Here is a 17873-nt window from a genome sequence, read left to right on the forward strand (position 1 = left end):
CAACACCCTCAACCAGAATTTTTAGCACAAAAATCAGTTTAGGGATCCTTTCCTATCACTCCACACTCTTCCCAACACTTTTCCCTCTGGCTTCTTGCCTTTTTAGAAGTCTGCAGGGCTGAGAGATTTTTTTTTTTTTTTTTTTTTTTTTTTTTTTTTTTTTTTTTTTTTTTTTTTTCAGGGGACTCCACTCAGGGAAAGATGTCCAGAGCTTCCCTTTTGATCTTTATTTTTAAAAATAAATTTATAGGAAAGCCAGGATAGCACTAAAAATACCTCCAGATTAACATGGGAGTATGGAAATAGCAGTATATAAAATGACTGTAGTATGTTGGGTTGTTTTTTGTTTTATTTTTTTGCTTTATGACAGAAAACAGCTGCGCTGTCTGCACACAAAAATGGGAACTTCACTATTTTCTGTCTCAAATATGAGTTATATAGTAAATATTTCATACTGTATATTAGGACAAATATAAATTATTGGCTCTAAATATTGAATATAAAATATGAAGTACTCCAAACATATTATATTGAATTATTTTATATCATATCATCGAGTATCATATATAATATTGGAAATATTTTTAAATTATCAGCTCAATTAATGTGCTTATTAAAATGAATAATGTAGAAATGGGTAAAGTTTGTACCTTCTCAAAGCAAATTTTCCCTCTGAGCTGCCATTTGATTTCACACAGTTTCTCATCCACTTTGGCTTAGAATTAGAACAAGGAATTTAAGATCTGACCTTGCTGCAGTTCAAAATTAAATACGGATCCCAATCCTGAATATTGTCTGAAAACTTCTTGCCTTTTTAAAAACCAAAGCAGGGCAAAAGGAAAAAAAAAAAACAAAACTGGTAAAACAGTTTCAAGGCAGCTGCCTGGAATTTTTCATGGTAATTAGCTCAGTTTATAGACTTCAGAACTATAAACAAAACTCATTAAATACAGCAGAATTACATTGTCTACATTTACAAAACTACAGCTCAGCATTTGTGAGCCCTCAGGAAGGCATTTAACCCCCATCCTAATTAGATAAAGTGGTGTAAAACCCCACAAAAAAAAGGTGAGGTGGGTATCTATTGTTGTTTTATCAATGAGAGCATCTTTAATTAGAGGAAAACAGTGCAAGGCTTTGAAACACAGGATCCAGTGCTGCTCTCTGTAGTTGTGCCAGCAACAAACTCAGTTCCATGTTCTGGAGTTGCACTTGACTGCCTGTCTCCTCAGTTTAAGGGATCACAGCCATGATGGAGAACTATAAATAACCCTGGCAATAAACTTGCTCTGGAATTCTCGCAGGAACTGGGAGGAAGCAATTCTAGAGCTGCAAATGGATTAAACTGCAGGGGTGAGTCTTGTGCTGCACCTTTGGTGGGACCTTTAGCTGAGGATTGAAAACTTGAGCCAAGGTTCACGTGTGGGTAATCAAAACGTGGAATTATAGAATCCCAGAATTACAGAGTCTGGGTTGGGTTGGAAGGACCTTAAAGGCCATTTCATCCCATCCCATCCCATCCCATCCCATCCCATCCCGCCCCTGCCAGAGCAGGGACACCTTCCATTATTCCAGGTTCTTCCAAGCCCCATCCAAACGTGGCCTTGGACACTTCCAGGGATCCAGGGGCAGCCCCAGCTGCTCTGGGAAATCCATCCCAGCCCCTCATCACCGTCACAGGAAAGAATTCCTGCCCAATCTCCCATCCATCCCTGCCCTGTGGCAGTGGGATCCATTCCCTGTGTCCTGTCTCTCCATTCCTTGTCCCCAGTCCCTCTCCAGCTCTCCTGGAGCCCCTTTAGTCCCTGGAAGTGGCTCTGAGCTCTCCCTGGAGCCTTTTCCTTTCCAGGCTGAGCATTCCCATCTCTCCCAGCCTGGCTCCACCCTGGGATGAGCTGAGCCCAGTGCTCCAGCAGGGAATGCTGCTCCTGTCCTGCTCTCAGCCAGCCCTGGAGCTCTGCAGGAGAAACTCCTGAGCTCAGAGTGAGCTGAACCCATTTGTGCCACCTTTGGAGCCAAAGAGCTCCTGTGCCAGGGCCTGTGTGCAGGCAGAGCCCTGGGGATGTCACCAGTGTCCCAGCTGGGCTCAGGGCTGCTCCAGGCCAGCAGAGCAAAGCCAGCTGTGAGCTCTCCATGCAGGGAATTCCATGGGGATAATGTGCTCCCACCCATCCCATCCCATCCCATCCCATCCCATCCCATCCCATCCCATCCCATCCCATCCCATCCCATCCCATCCCATCCCATCCCATCCCATCCCATTGGGCCTCAGCTTTCCCTTTTCCCCAAGACAGGAACTCAGCAGCTCTCAGGGAGGAGCTGGGGATCCCTTGGCTCTGGATGCAGCAGCATCACTTCCCTGAACTGCAGTTTCAGAGAGAAAATCTGCTACTGCAGGGCAGGGGACACAAACTAGGAGATATTTACACAATATTTGTCATTTAAAAATAAAAAAAAAATTACTGCAGTGGGAGCTCTGAGATCTCCAACAAAATATTAGAAGCTAAATATATTTTGATTAGTAGTTTTTTACTTTGATGAGCCTTGTGAGTCCTTTCCAATTTAGGGTTTTCTATGATTGGATATTTTAACTGTTTAATTTACCACAATATTGCAGAAATGGCCAACCTAGAACAGAGCAGGTGTGCTCATAGCAGAGCAGAGGTTTGGAACAGCTGAGCTGAGCTGAAATCCTGTGCTCTGATGCAGATATTGATCTATTGAGGAATTGAGGAATTTTGTGGGTGCACCTTGTCACAGGTGGGGGCAGCTCAGACCCAACGCTGTGCTTGCACTGGTGGTTCTTAGTTTGGCTGAACTGGAGCAAAAAGAGAGGAAAACTACAATAATTGTCGAGAAATAACAGTTTATAAGAGGGGAAACCACAGTTAAACAGCTCAAGGTGTTGAAGTGAAATCAAAGCTAAAATCACAGAATTTCCTGGGCTGGAAGGGACCCACTTGGATGAGCCAGACCAGCTCCTGGCCCTGCACAGGGTGACCCCAAAGCTCTCCCTGTGCCTCAGAGTGTTTTCCAACAAGATGATCTTTCACACAGGCAGTTCATCAAAACCTTCAGCACCACGACGTGAAAATGAATTCAATGTCGGTATTGGGGCTGAAAAGATGACCTGGCAGGACTGATTTCTCTTTACTAATGCCCATCTAATTCCTCTCTCTCCTCACTTTCAGTTCTATTGGGATGACATTTCAAATCTCAGTGCTCTGCATGAATTCCAGAAGCAGCTCGTGCCAGTGGGAAGGGAGAATTTAACATCTGAATGAATTTCAGCCTCGTGTTTTGTCCTGAATGCTCAAAACTGTTCCCTTTTCAGATCTGGAGAGTTGCAGAGTGACATATCTCTGGATTTTTTATGTTGTGATTCTTTTCTCCTAGGATCTATGCCCTGCTGGTTCTGGGAAACTTGTGACCTCTGCATTTTTAATTAGAACTCGTAATTTTTTCCATAGCAACATATTTTGGTGCTTCGAATACAGAATCTGTCAAATCAAGCAGCTCCTGGTCAGATGAAAATCCAAATATATGGAAATGCTGAGCAGGAATAAGATGTAGGATGTGGCACAGTTAAGAAAAAAAAATTAAAAGAGAAAATAAAAGAAGGATGGAAAGCTTTGGTTAATTTATAAGTTTGATTTTAGTAATTAATTAATCAATACAAATTATTAAATTGTTGTGTTTGAACCCACCTGGTACAAAAAAAATTAAACTGTTCTCAGGAAATATTTTAGATGTGGAAAAGTCTCACTCACAGGGATGAACAGTAAAAGCAGGAGATGAAAGCAAGAGAAATCCTCTGAAATAAACCCAAGCTCAGGAATGAACAGAATAATGGAGTTCACTAGGATGGGTTAAAGCAAATATTGTAGTAAAACACTGCAGCTCTAAATGGACTTTTTCAAAACCATTGATTTATGATGCATTCCTGGCATGAGCCAAAAAAAGTGTTTCCTTCAACAACAAAGTTTTGGAATTTTTGTCATTTGGCTTTACTGTTTTAGGGTTACTGTGACTCACTCACTGATTCTCAATTCTTTTTACTATATTTACTACAATTTGGTATTAATTATTTACTATCATTTGCTATTTTTGACATCTCTGTGAGCTTTTTAAAGATATTTCTGTGCCAACAGAGCCCTGTGCACAATAGTGTCACCTGTTCCAATTGAGACACTACTAAATTTCCTCTCTAGCATGAAAAGTCTTGGGGAAAAAAATTATTATTATTATTTTCTGATTAACCAGACTTTTGCTCACTCTCATAGTCAGTTATTTGGGGTTCTTTGTCCTGCTTTAAGCAAAGATTAAGAAATCATCCTGCCATTCCATCCTTCTGCAGGACCATCCCTCTGGAATTCCCTGTCAGGCCAGCAGCCAGGAGATATCCATGGGCTTGTTAAAGTTTTTAAACAAATATTGAAGTGCAGGAACATCTTCTAGAAAAGCAAAGTCAAACACCAATGTGGGAATGGCTGCTTTGGTTTCTTCCCCTCTGGTTAGTGTTAGACACATTACTGTGCCTTTGTCTGGTCCATCTGTTTCCACTTTCCATAAAAAATGCTGGAATATGAAGTTAAATTTGATGTGTTTTAACCTTGTATTGCAACCAAGGGGGTTCCTGGGTGCTCCATTCTCACAGACACCCTGGGGGTGTGTCTGGGCACAGGGGGCACAAACCCCCAACCTTTATTTCCTCACAGATATCTGATATTTTCCCTCAGAAAGCTCAGCTCCACAGTCCAGAAAATGCCCTTTGTAGTCTGCGAGGCTGTCTAAACAGAGTATGAAAATAGATGACATCACTTACACAATTTGGGTTTTCTCCACGAAAATGAAAAGCTCCCTTCGTGTGAACTCCCCGACAATTGTCAGAGGAGGGGAACTTTTCAAATGAAGTGCTTCATCTCACTAATTTAGAGCAACAAAAACCACAACACTGCTCTGAAAGCTTTTGATTCCCCAAACCCACGACTTTTTTTTTTTTTTGTTTCCTTTTTTTAAATTTATTTAGAAGCACGATGGAACAGTTTCATAAATCTCCTGCCACATATACCATCCACTCAGGCAGCCTGACAGCTCCTTTGCCGGAATACACGAGACACAGAGGGAGCATCACTATATTTATGTGTGCCCAAAAAGGACACAATATTTATTTAAAAAAAAAAAAAAAAAAAAAAAAAAATAGAAAAAAAAAATGGAATGTTTTGGAGTTTGGAGGGATGAAATTTCCCGCATTTTGCCTTCCAAGTATAGATTGTTCTGCCTGCAGCAGCCTTGGAGTGATTTCTGCTCCAAGGAGTTTGGTGAGAGCAGCTGGGACTGGCAGTGCTTGGACAGAGCCAGCACCATTCACTCACTGCCTGTGGCTGCAGTTTTTTTCCAGCTATTTCCAGGGTCCTGAGGATGCCACAACCTCAAACAGTCTTATAAATCTGGAGGGGGAAATGATCTGTCTCTCTGTGAGCAGAGAGCCCACGAGAACGTCTGTGGGGTTTTACCAGCAAAAAAAAAAAAAGAAAGAGCCAGGATGGGATCCCTGACCTTTCCCAGCCCTCCTCCACTGAAAAGCTTCAGCTCACCCAGGGAGCAAAATTAGAAATCTTCTCCAGGGACACTCTTAGTCTCTTGCACCAAACCTCAGTGCAACAGGGGGATGGAAAACAGGGGAGAGGGAGTTCAGAGAGTGTCTGTCCCTCTCTCTGAGGGTTTCCCACAGCTCAGTGGGAATGCCCAGACACGCTCAGGCAGAGCTGTCGAGGGGTAGGAGCAGAGCCAAGCCCTGGCCTGTGATTCACGGAGCAAGAAAATCATGTTTGAGCTGAGAAACAGCAGCACTTCATGAGTGTCCAGATCTTCTCATTCCCTCTGCTCACACAAATCTGACTGGTGTTCCAGTAATGGAGTCGTTTTTCCAAAAATTTTTGGGTTTATGGTTGTTATTTAAGGCTTTTTGAAGGTTTATAATTATGTAGTTTCTTAGAGGAAATCTTGGTTGTTATAGTTTGGTTTTTATCCTAAGTCACCAAGGATAGGTGATTTATCCTAAATCCCCAAGGATAGATGATTTAGGATAAAAAGTCATTTATCCTTGGTGATTTAGTACCTTTACCCAGGTGAAATAATAAATATGGAAAATTGTCCAAGAAAATAAAAAAAATCAGATATTCCAATGAACTGAACTCCCTGTTCCACGCAGGAATACCTTAAACTGAGCCATAAGACTAACAGCCTCACCCAGAAAAAAAAAATAAAGTATAAAGCAAAATATTTTAAAAAAAATATATAAATATAAAAATAATAAAAAATATAAATAAAAATGGAATTAAGAATAAAATAAAATAATTATAGAAATATATATAAAATACACATAACCTATAATGAATTGCAATAATATAACATAATATAATATAATATAATATAATATAATATAATATGCTGTATATATAATAGACTGTATTATGTATATACCACATTACAGAATCCATAAATGCAATCACCAAAAAAACCAGGATGTAAAAATTACTCTCTCACCTTTATAAATCTCTGTATTACAGTAACTATCCACTATTTTTCTGTCCCCTTTTATTGTTTTTTTGCTCTTACACTGACAGTCTGAGAGATCTCAGGTAGGCAAGTGCTTTAAGTGCTGGGTTTGTCCACAACTGAAGATATAAAAGCCATGCACAGCAAATAACCAACATAAAAGCAGCTTTCCCTCCTCCACTCAAGCAAAAACAAACAAACAAAAAAAAAATAAAAAGAGTGGAAAGAAAATATCTACTTTCAAATGTCTTGCTCAATATAAAAACTTCAAAACTGAAAGCTTGGCTTCCTCTCTCAATAAATTCCATCTAAATGTAGCAAATATTTAACACAAGCAGTGGATCAGCTCTAACTCTGTTTAATTAAAATATCTTCCCTCCTAATTAAATGTCTTCCCTACAATCATCTAAAGGACAAGGGAGTGTAGAAAGATTAGGACACACATTTATTAAAAGGCTCCAGAGTATTCAGAAATTTGCATTTTAGGGGTTTCTCAGGTCAGAAGTCAGCACTGGCCCTGCCTGGATTTCCTTCCCAGGAATGTGTTCATTTTCCCCCCGAATCTACAGAAATTTCCCACGTTCACAACATTCTACAACAACTGGAAGAACGTTCATCCATCCATCCATCCTCTTTTCTCACAGTGGATTTTGTTGCCCCCTGCTTCCCATGCTGTAAAAGCACACAGCATCACCTCTGCCACAGCTCTCAGGACTCAATTCCATTAAATTCCTCCCATTTCCCACATTATTTTATTCCTTTCCCCCATTATTTTATTCCTTTCCCCAATTACTTTATTCCTTTCCCCCATTATTTTATTCCTTTCCCCCATTATTTTATTCCTTTCCCCCATTACTTTATTCCTTTCCCCCATTATTTTATTCCTTTCCCCCATTATTTTATTCCTTTCCCCCATTACTTTATTCCTTCTCCCCATTATTTTACTCCTCCTCCCTATTATTTCACTCCTCCTCCTTATTATTTTACTCCTTTCCCCCATTATTTTACCCCTTTCCAGACTCAAGTATTCCATATATTTCTCTCCTTTTGCATTAAAAATATCTGTATCCCCTTCACTTGTCACCCTTGTTCAGACCTTTCCCAGCTCCACTCCCTTCCCCCTGGAGCACTGGAATAACTGCCCAGGGAATTTTCACAGGGACAGGATTTATTCTGCAGCTCACCTCGTGTTAGAGGATAATTAAAAACAAGCCAGAAAAAGGTATTTTTCCTGATTCTGAACAGTCAGCTCAGAGCCAATGACTCTTAGTGCAAAATTAGGTTTTTGAAGGGTTTATTTATTTATTTATTTATTTTTAATGCAATCCTGGTGCATCACTTCACATTCCTCCACTGACCTTTACCTTCCATTCCATTTGACAGAAAATATGATGTAATAACATCCTCCTGTAATTCTTCAGGGAGTTTGAAGACCAGATCTCACCATGAAAACAATCTCATTGCTATTTTCCCATCCCTAATCACTTCTGAATATCCACAAGCCTGGGTTCAGACCTCAGGACTTCCTGGAAATCAACTCTTTAATCCCATTTTTCTTCCCACCTTCTAAAAGATCCATAAGGAATTTCCTCTCCTGGACCACAAGATCCCAGCAGTGTCAGCACAGAAATTGGCTTTTGGAAATGCATCGTTGTGATATTGAGATTGTTTCAGACTAGAGAATTTTGTGGTTTTATTTGGTTCGATTTAAGTGAAACCACTTTAAAGAGTGGGAGCAGTTAAGGGGGCTCAGGGGGGACAAATCCCTGACAGGAGGGGACAGGGAACAGGGACAGGAGAGAAGAATGACCAGAAGAGGCTCAGGATGGATATTAAGGAATATTTCCTCTCTGAAATAATGTCCAGCCAGAGCAGTGGTGGAATCCCCATCGCTGGGGTGGTTTAAAAGCCATATGGATGTGACACTTGGGGACATGGATTAGTGGTGGCCCTGGCAGTGCTGGGCTGGTGAAAATGAGGAATTGCTGGAGAGGAGGAGAGGAGGGGAGCGTTCACTCAACCCAGATTTGTTACAGCTTCAATTTATTTATACAGTTCCTTACAGAACTTCTGTTTGACCACCTGAACAAGAGGGACATGGCTGCTCTCTGTGGTTTGAGTTCACACAACACCATAAAATATTTATTTCTGTGCAGGAACAGTTCACCTGTCACCAGAATGAGATCAGTCCATGGAGACATCACACCAAGGGCAAGGGAAATTTTATTTGAAGGTCCCTTAAAACAAGAAACAAAAACATACCCTTGGCAGTGGATTGTTTTGTCACTACCAGAACAAACAGCGAATGTCCTGATAAGAGTCAGGGAGACAAAGGAATCATTTTTCCTGAAGGTAAATGATTTTACAGTGGGAATGAATGGGGTCTCCTCAGAGAAAATCACTCACATTCCCCCACAGCTGGGGCTGGAATTGAAGTTCTGTGGCAGAGGGGAAGGAGAACAGGAAAGGAAAGAGAAGAGAGGAGAACAGGACAGGACAATAAAGAGAAATTGTGAAGCTCTTCTGCTTTCACTGCTTTTAGATTTTATTAGGAAAACATAATACATAACAATTATCAACTTCAATTCTATGCTATAATTTTACACTTATTTTTATAAAGCAGTTAAATCCTTAAACAACTCGATTAATAAAAACCAGTAATACCAAAATTTACTGCTCTTGTCAATAACTTCCAGAACATTTTGTCTCTCGTCTGATGTCAATAATCATAGTTTACCAAATGCTATATGTCGTCACTTTAAATCTTTCCAGACAACTTTAAATCAATGGTGGAAACACTGAAGTTTTCCTTGGTTGATCTCAGCTGTGGAATCCTGAGCCATGTGTTGGAGATGGAATATACCAAAACACACAGAGAATGAGGCCCTCAATGAGAGCAGGGATTGTGCTCCTTCCATTCAACCCAAAGGGGCCAAACCCTCCCAAATCTGCTCCATCTCCAAGGAATTAATTAACTTAGAAATAAAAAAAAGCAAGATGACAGCTGATGGGAGTGCAGTAGATAAACAGAGGTTTTTCCACATCGCTGTTTTAAATTTAGGTGACCAAATTTCAACCTCTGATTTCTGCATTTGGAGTCTGTAGAAGTCTTAGAATGCAAAAGGCCAAGTACAAATGTCACCTTTTATCTGGGCTGGATGGGAGGTGATATTTTGGGCAGCATTAAGGTTTTTTTGGGGTTTTTTTCTAGAATTTCTTTATGTCCCATATTCCTCAGTATTTATTTTATAGTTCTGTGTCCATGTCCTCTGGGAGTCTTGGTCTGAGAACTTTCTGCCGTGGTTTTGGTCGGTATTTGAATGAACATTTAACTCCTTTTTTTTTGTGTCATCCAGTCACGTTTCTCCCCTCCCAGGACTGAATTTGGGTTTCTTTACCCCTTTTTGGAGAACTTATTGTCTGACTTATTCCCTGAGGTTACAAATTAACCACTCTAATTTAAAATCTATTTAAAATCTATTTAAGTTTGAAATCCAATGAGAAATAAAGGTGAAAAAAAGGCACAATCTGAGAATAAAAATGATACTGATCATCTGGCCACGTTTCAGGAGCTACACGGAATTTGTTCTTATCTCTTAGTGGCAGTCAATGAATCTTAGTTTTCTTTTCCAGGGAATTATTTTTTAATGCTAGATGGCTAAATAGCACCAAATAATACCAAATATAATACCAAATAATATCCCACTCTCATAATTTCAAACATACCAATCTATTAAAGGTAGACCCTGGTGATCTGCTACTCTGAAGTTTAATTTTGCAGAAGGAAAGTCACTGTTCCTCAGGATACTGACTCCCCAAAAATGACACTCAACTTGGTTTCTCCTTGCTGAATTCCAGATTTAACCAGTGATCAGCCTTTGTTCCTCTATTGGGAAGACCCTACAGAATTCCCTTCTCTCAGCAGCAAAACTTCAGAATCTCCAAAAAAAGGAAGAAAACCCCACACTTGGTGTGTCTGGAGGGCTGCAGGCCATGGAACCACCTCACCCAGGATAAAAAAAATGGATAAAAATATAGACTCCAGCACCTGTGACAATAACCAGGCATTTACACATCAGTCTAAACAGTTTTGAAGAGCCACAGGTGTGCTATAAACCACAGAGTTCTCCTTTTCTCAAGAGAAAACATCCAAAGGATACCAGGGAATGCTGTACATCAGGATTACATCCTGAACTTCACAGTCACAGAATATCCTGAGCTGGAAGAGACCCATGAGGATCATCGAGTCCAACTCAGGACATCCCAAAATTCCACTCTGGCATTTCTGGAGCAGAATCCAAACTCTCCAGGAGCTCTGGCAGGGGCTGTGCCCATTCCCTGGGAAGACTGAGCAGTGCCCAGCACCCTCTGAGGGAAAAATTCCTTAATTTTTCTGCCTGGATCTAAAACTCCTTTGTGTTTCCCATTGCTGGCTGCTCTCACTTCTAAGAATTTTGAGGGCTGGTTGAATACCGAGAAACGGGATTGCAACTGTGCTGAAAATAAAAGCAACACCTTCCAAAAAGTGCCTCCAAGAGGCTCTGGAGCAGATGCTGATCTTTGCCTTGAGGTTTGCAGGGCTGTGCTCAGGCATCTGCTGGTGAGTCACCAGGGCAGAGATTAGAACTCTGTGTTTGTGTTTAGATTATCTGCTGTAAACGCATCCGGGTGCCTGTCCTGGGATTAATTTGATGAAGGCTGACATTTGTGTGCTATCACCTCATTGTTATCTGCTCCTCACAGGCTTCGTTGGCAGCTCCAGAACCAACTCCCCCGTGGAATTAAGAAGGTGGAAAAAGGTCAGATGTCTGAAGTGATCTTCACCATGTGCTCAGCATCCACATCACAAAAAATTCATGGAATAACTGCAACCCCAAGAGCTGAAGGACAAAAGCTCTCTGTCCTTTGGGGTGCAACCACCTCCTCACACAGAATTTGTGGCTGATTCTTCTCCCAGCTGCATGAGACAGTGACAGAACAAGGAGGGAGAGTTTTAAATTAAGATTTAGGTCAGATATTAGGAAGGAATTCTTCCCTGTAAGGGCGGTGAGGCCCTAAACCAGAGTTCCCAGAGAAGCTGTGGCTGCCCCTGGAAGGGTCCAAGGCCAGGTTGGAGCAACCTGGGACAGTGGAAGGTGTCCCTGCCCATGGCAGGGTGGCACTGGATGACATTTAAGGTCCCTTCCAGCCCAAACCATCTGTGATTCTGTGATTCTATGATAATTTTTTTCCCCAACACTTCAGTCTGTAGATGAAGTTTGCTGTGACACTGCTTTTGGCTTCTCCTGCTGGAACCAAACAGCTGCTCTTTCCACAGTGAGAAATGTTCCAGCAGAGAAACATCTGCAGGAACCCTGGAGTGGCTCCACCCTTGGGCAGGGATGGCTCCCAGTGGAGCAGGTGAGATTTGGGGTGCTGAGAGATCAATGCACAGCTGGAATTCCTGGTACAAAAACATTTTCTTTCATTTAAAGCTGAAGTTGGAGAAACGCCCCAGCTCAGCACATCTCTCTACCCAGAATAAAATAACTCCAAATGCCAGGAAATTTTCCTGAGAGAAGGTGGGGAAAGTCCCACCTGAGAACTGTCCCAAGGAGCTGCTCAGGGCAGTGTCAGCTTTGTGAGACTCAGAATCTGAATTACCTCCCTTTGCTCTTTCTTTCCTATAAAAGTTCCCAGTGGGACCCAATGGTTTTAACCACCAACATCAGCAGCCACTTTCCAGAGGCACCAATTATCACTTCATTCCACTGTTTTACGAGGCAAGACAAAAAAAAAAAAATCTTAGGGGAAAAATAAAAAGCAAATTATGAAATTCACAACAATAAGTTTTAATATAATGGATTAATTTCTCCTCATTAGGTTCTAGAGAGGACAATGTGATTCCAGGAACATTTGGGCCAAAAGTTTCACTGCCACTGAAAGCCTAATCCTCAGAAAACATAGGGAGATGAACTTTGACTGTATAGAACTTTAAATAAAAATAGCTTTTTTCACTAATGTATTCTTCCCAAGTGCCTGCTTCTTCCTAGCATGTTTCCCATCCCAATACTGTTTTTGCAGCTGGCAAATGACACTGCCAACGAGTCTTTATGTTCAATGTTATTTAATATATTCCCATCAGAAAGCTATTTTTACTGTACAATTTCAATATCATCCTGAAGTGTCTTGCATGTAATGTTCATACTTTAATTTACATTTCTTTCCCATAGGATAAGTAAATAGAGATTCAAACAACAATATTGAACCAATTTAGGTTTGTTTGCTGAGAGAAGGGATCTTACAGAATGGAAAATTGCTTTGTTTAAGTGAAAATAAAAGGAAAAAAATGCAACTTTTTCAGGCAGTTATCCTAGAGATAACGGATAGACCACCTTCCTAATGGGACATTTGCATTTCATTTTATAGGTTTGGGGAAATAACGTGGCCAATAATAACTATAAATGGCGGGATGGAATATTCTCAAAATCCTGTCCCATCCATAGAACAACCACTTTGACAGGTACAACCTTCAGCTTGAGGGAAACACCAGGGCTCAAACCATTTTATCTGGGGTGTGAGGAGCAGATATCAGTTACACAGGTCTGCCCAGGACAGATCTCATCCCATCCAGATATAGAGTCCCTTCCTTATTATAGAGTGCTGTACTCTACTCTATAATAATAATAGTAATTAATACACATCCTCTGGTCCTTCTCTTGGACTGAGAAAATTTTTATTCACACACAACCAGTATAAAAATACTGTGACCTCTTTAACAATCTTCAAAAGCTAACACTTTCTGCTGAATTGGAAAAAAAATAATCTTAACGTGGCCACAGAAATAATGTTTGTGTTTTATCAGCGCTGTTCCCGCCAAAGGCTGGATTATCTGTTTCACATCCATTTAAACACAGGAAGGTTATAATGGGGCAGACAGCAATCTGGGCTTTATTGGCTGGGAAAACTGACCTCATAAATCTGATTTGATACATCTGTCCTTTGGGCTGTCTGCATGTATGCCCATGCATCCACTTGGCCTTGTGCCTGCTCAGTGGTGGATCAGCTTCTGTGGCTACTGCTCAGAGGATTTTCCATCTCCCCCCCTTCCCTGCTGCAAAAATAAATACGCTGAGGGAAGTGCAGAAAGGATGATGTGTTTATGGGTGCTTGGAGGTGCTTAAGAGAGACAAGATATTCTTGGAGGAATGCTCAGGAAAACATTCAAACCACCCCAGAGCAATGGGGATTGTCCATTTCTGGCAGCAGACAGGGATGTTGCTCCCACTGGCACAGAGAAGCCCCTGGATCCTTCCCTGGAAGTGTCCAAGGCCAGGTTGCATCACCTTTGCCATGGCTCTCAGCACTCCATTCCATCAAATCCCTCCCATTTTCCACATTATTTTATTCCTTTTCCCCATTATTTTACTCCTCCCCGTTATTTTACTCCTTTCCCCCATTATTTTACTCCTCTCCAGACTCAAGTATTCCATGTATTCCTCTCCTTCTGAAATGAAAAACAACTGCAGCCCTGGAGCCACCTGAGATAGTGGAAGGTGTCCCTGCCCATGGCAGGGGTGGCACTGGGTGATCATTAATGTCCCTCCCAACCCAGACCAGCCCAGGATTCTGTGATAAGGTTTATTTCCAACACCTCGGTCTGTAGATGAAGTTTGCTCAGACACTACTTTTGGCTTCTCCTGCTGGAACCAAACAGCTGCTCTTTCCACAGTGAGAAATGTTCCAGCAGAGAAACATCTGGAGGAACCCTGGAGTGGCTCCACCCTTGGGCAGGGATGGCTCCCAGTGGAGCAGGTGAGATTTGGGGTGCTGAGAGATCAATGCACAGCTGGAATTCCTGATGTGAACACAGTTCCCATTGGCTTTAACCACCAACATCAGCAGCCACTTTGCAGGGGCACCAATTATCACTTCATTCCACTGTTTTACGAGGATGATCTGTAAGGTCCTTACAACCCAAACCAATCTGGAATCCTTCATGATTCCCTTTGGGGACACAGAAGAGTGTGAGTGCAGCCCCATCCTTACACAGGTCACCCTGCACCCCAAATATCAACTCCCACATCACCAACACCTGAACAGCACATTCTAAACTTGTTCTTTCCATAGTGATAAATGTTCTGGTAGAGACACAGCTGGAGGAGCCATGGAATGGTTTGGGTTGGAAGGGACTGAAAGCCCATCCCATTGCATTTCCATCACCCCACTGATGCCTTGGGGAGGCTGAGCTGGAACAGAGACTGGACAGAGCTAGAGAATAAAGTAGGGATTTATTGAAAGGCCTCCAAGATACACCTTGACCAGGGCCACACCCAAGGTGGACCCAAAATAGTCACAAAATGCACGAGGTTTTACACTTTTTAAAGGTTTGCGTATTGGGGTTTAATTGTTCAATTCCAGCTTCAAGTTGTGAGGTCTCATCCTTCTTGTTCCTCCCTTCAATCCACCATTGTTTGTGCTGTTGGGTCTGGAAGTTGTCCTTGGTCTTCAGCAGGAAAAGGGTTTGTTTTGTCTACCTACTCTGTGAAAAGAGCTTACTGGCAGTTAATGTGAGGCCCAGAACTGCACTCCCAGGCAGCACAGAATCTCAAAAATATGAAAGCTCAAACTGAAGTCACCACCTCTCACATCAACACCAAAACATTGTTATCTGCCACCTGAACCCAGCCAAAAATACCGAATTTTCGAGGAAACCAAATTTTGAGCAGGGACTGAGGGGTCAGAACTGGCCCTGTGTGACCCCAAACTGGGTGTTCCAATAATTCCAGGTGCTGGACTGCTTTTCTTGCAGTGAAATGTTCCAGTTTGTTCATCCCCAGAGACATTTGGTGGGGTTTCTGTGCAGCAGGGTGCAGATCCCTCACTCACAGTGAGTTTATCTGAAGGAAACCACCACCAATCCCTCTCCCCTCCTGTTTTCCAGCCATTCCACGAGTCAGGACTTCCCAGCCAGGCTTTACACAGTTTTCCACCAGCAAACCAATCTAATATTGATAGTGAGTAAAAGAGAACAAATAAAAAATTAATTTTTTTTCTATTTAAATGGAGGTCCAGGTATCAATCAGAGAATTGTTAAGGTTGGAAAAGGTCATAATTGGCCATTTCTGAGACAGCTCATACAAGGTCAAAAATGTGGTTTTTTCCTTTCTGTTCTCTTCCCCTCAAGGACCTTTGATGTAAAACTTCAGAAGTGCTGCTATTACGTTCTACAGAAAAAGTGAAATATATCATAGGAGTAGAAACAAATTAAAAATTAAATATTGTTATTTCAAAACATTTCCCTCCCGCTTTAGGTTTTCAAGGTAATTCAAAGATTGATTGATAAACATTTCTGTTCCAAACATCTGACGTAGTTGATAGATGCAAGAACAGCAGACAAAATACGTTAAAAAATATTTAAAAATTTTAAACACATGTAAACCCTAAGCAGCCTGGCTTGGAATCTGCACTGATTCCTGCTTGTCTCAGGCTCTGTTGTTTAACTCCATAGTGGGAGAGCAGAGGATTAAACCCCAGATTAGCCTCCATTCTCTGGCTGGATTTGGCAGTCCAGCTGTTTAGGAGGAAAGCAAAGAGGAAAAGGCTCAGGCTATTGATCCAATTTTCTGCTCTGTGCTGAGAGGACACAGCAGCCTGAGCTGATTTTAGAACGACTCCACTTCCCAAATGTTCTTGTAGTGCAGGATAAGATAAGAAGATCATGGGAACAGCAGCTGATAGACTAATCCACCCATTGATTTCTCCTCCCTGCCCACTCCCTGTGTTTTAATTGAATTTTGTGGTTCAGCATTGGTTTCAGCCCGTGCCTGCCGAGTCAACCAGAGTACAAAGTAAAGCAATGGGAAAAATCAAATTCTTGAATTTTGTCCAAATGGAATTGGACAAAAATAGACTCAAAGATTCTCATTGCAAATTGGACTCTGGAATGAAAGGTTGTGTTGGGGAGTTTTTTTGTTGTTGTTCTGGTTTGGGTTTTTCTCCTTTTCACTCAGCTCTTGCTTGCAACAAGGCCAATGTGAAAAGGAGAATGCTGGGAAAGAGACATTTTCTTGTTCCCAGCAAGCAGGTTAAAAAATTGAGGGAGCTGGAGGTTTTGAAGAACTCACTTTTGACACAGAAGTCACAGAAGAAACTTTGCAGACGGGGACAAGTTGCTGTCAGTCACCTCTTACACAAATATTTCCTTTGCCAGCCGTGCTCCAGCTTGGTTTGCTGGCTCTCATCAATGCTCTAAGTGCTAATAATTCAACTGCTGGACATGCAGAGGCATCACAGCGTTGAACAGAATTCTAAAAAGAAAGGGAGTCATTTAAAAATAGAGATGAACAGTTCCCTTCCACTCTGGGCAGTCTGTCCATGCCCTGCCTGCCCTGGCCTTCAGACAAGTTACAGATTTTCCCACCACCTTGAGGACAACTCCTGGATCCCTCTTTCCTTCTGCTTTACCTGGACAAAGCCCTTAAGAATTTAAGAGATAAGATTTACAAACACAGGTGAGGATTTGTTTGATTGACACAACTTTCCCCACTGACCACGATGTTGTAAAATGACTCAGGTTCTACAAAAGAGCTGCAGGTATAAAATCAGTATTAGACTCAAAGAATAAGAGACACATTCTTTAAATATCCTGTAAGTTCCCCTGGACTTCCAGAACTCCTGAGCAGTTGTTCTTTACAGGAAAACATAAAGCAAATGTATTTAACACTTAAAATTCCCACCTTAATTCCTAAGCAGAATTATTTTACCCATGTGACAGCTTGAATTTGGAATGACCCAGATTTTGGAAAGGCTTGTGGAGTGACAAATGCAATGTACAATTGTCTTTTGCTTTCCTGAAAAGAACAGTATGAAGAGGACAATCCAAAATACCAAATGTCCCTTGGTCCATTTTTGTCTTGGGTTGCAATGCAGGATGTAACCAGTAGTGTGTATTCTATTCCATCTCTAAAAAACAGTTGGGGAGGTGTTTTTTCTTTATCTCTTCCAGGCCCCATCCTCCCCCCAGGGGATCTCTGCTGTCCATGGGCCATCCAGGCTCACTGCAGGGCTGAGACAATTCCATCATCCCATGGGGAGATGCTCCACCCAGGGGGAGGAGCCCAGAATTCCCACCTGGATCAAACCTGGCATTGGGAACTCCAGCACAGCCTGTTTGGATTCCCAGAGGGAGACCAGACCCATCTCACCACCACTGGACCTTCAGAGGAAAACTCCACCCTTCTACAGGATCATTGGTCCACCAGAACCACATCTGTCAGTCCAGAAGGATTTGATTGGACTGACACCAACACCCAGACCAACAGGGTCAATAT

Source organism: Zosterops lateralis (assembly GCF_965231275.1).
Source record: "Zosterops lateralis genome assembly, chromosome: 26".
NCBI lineage: Eukaryota > Metazoa > Chordata > Aves > Passeriformes > Zosteropidae > Zosterops > Zosterops lateralis.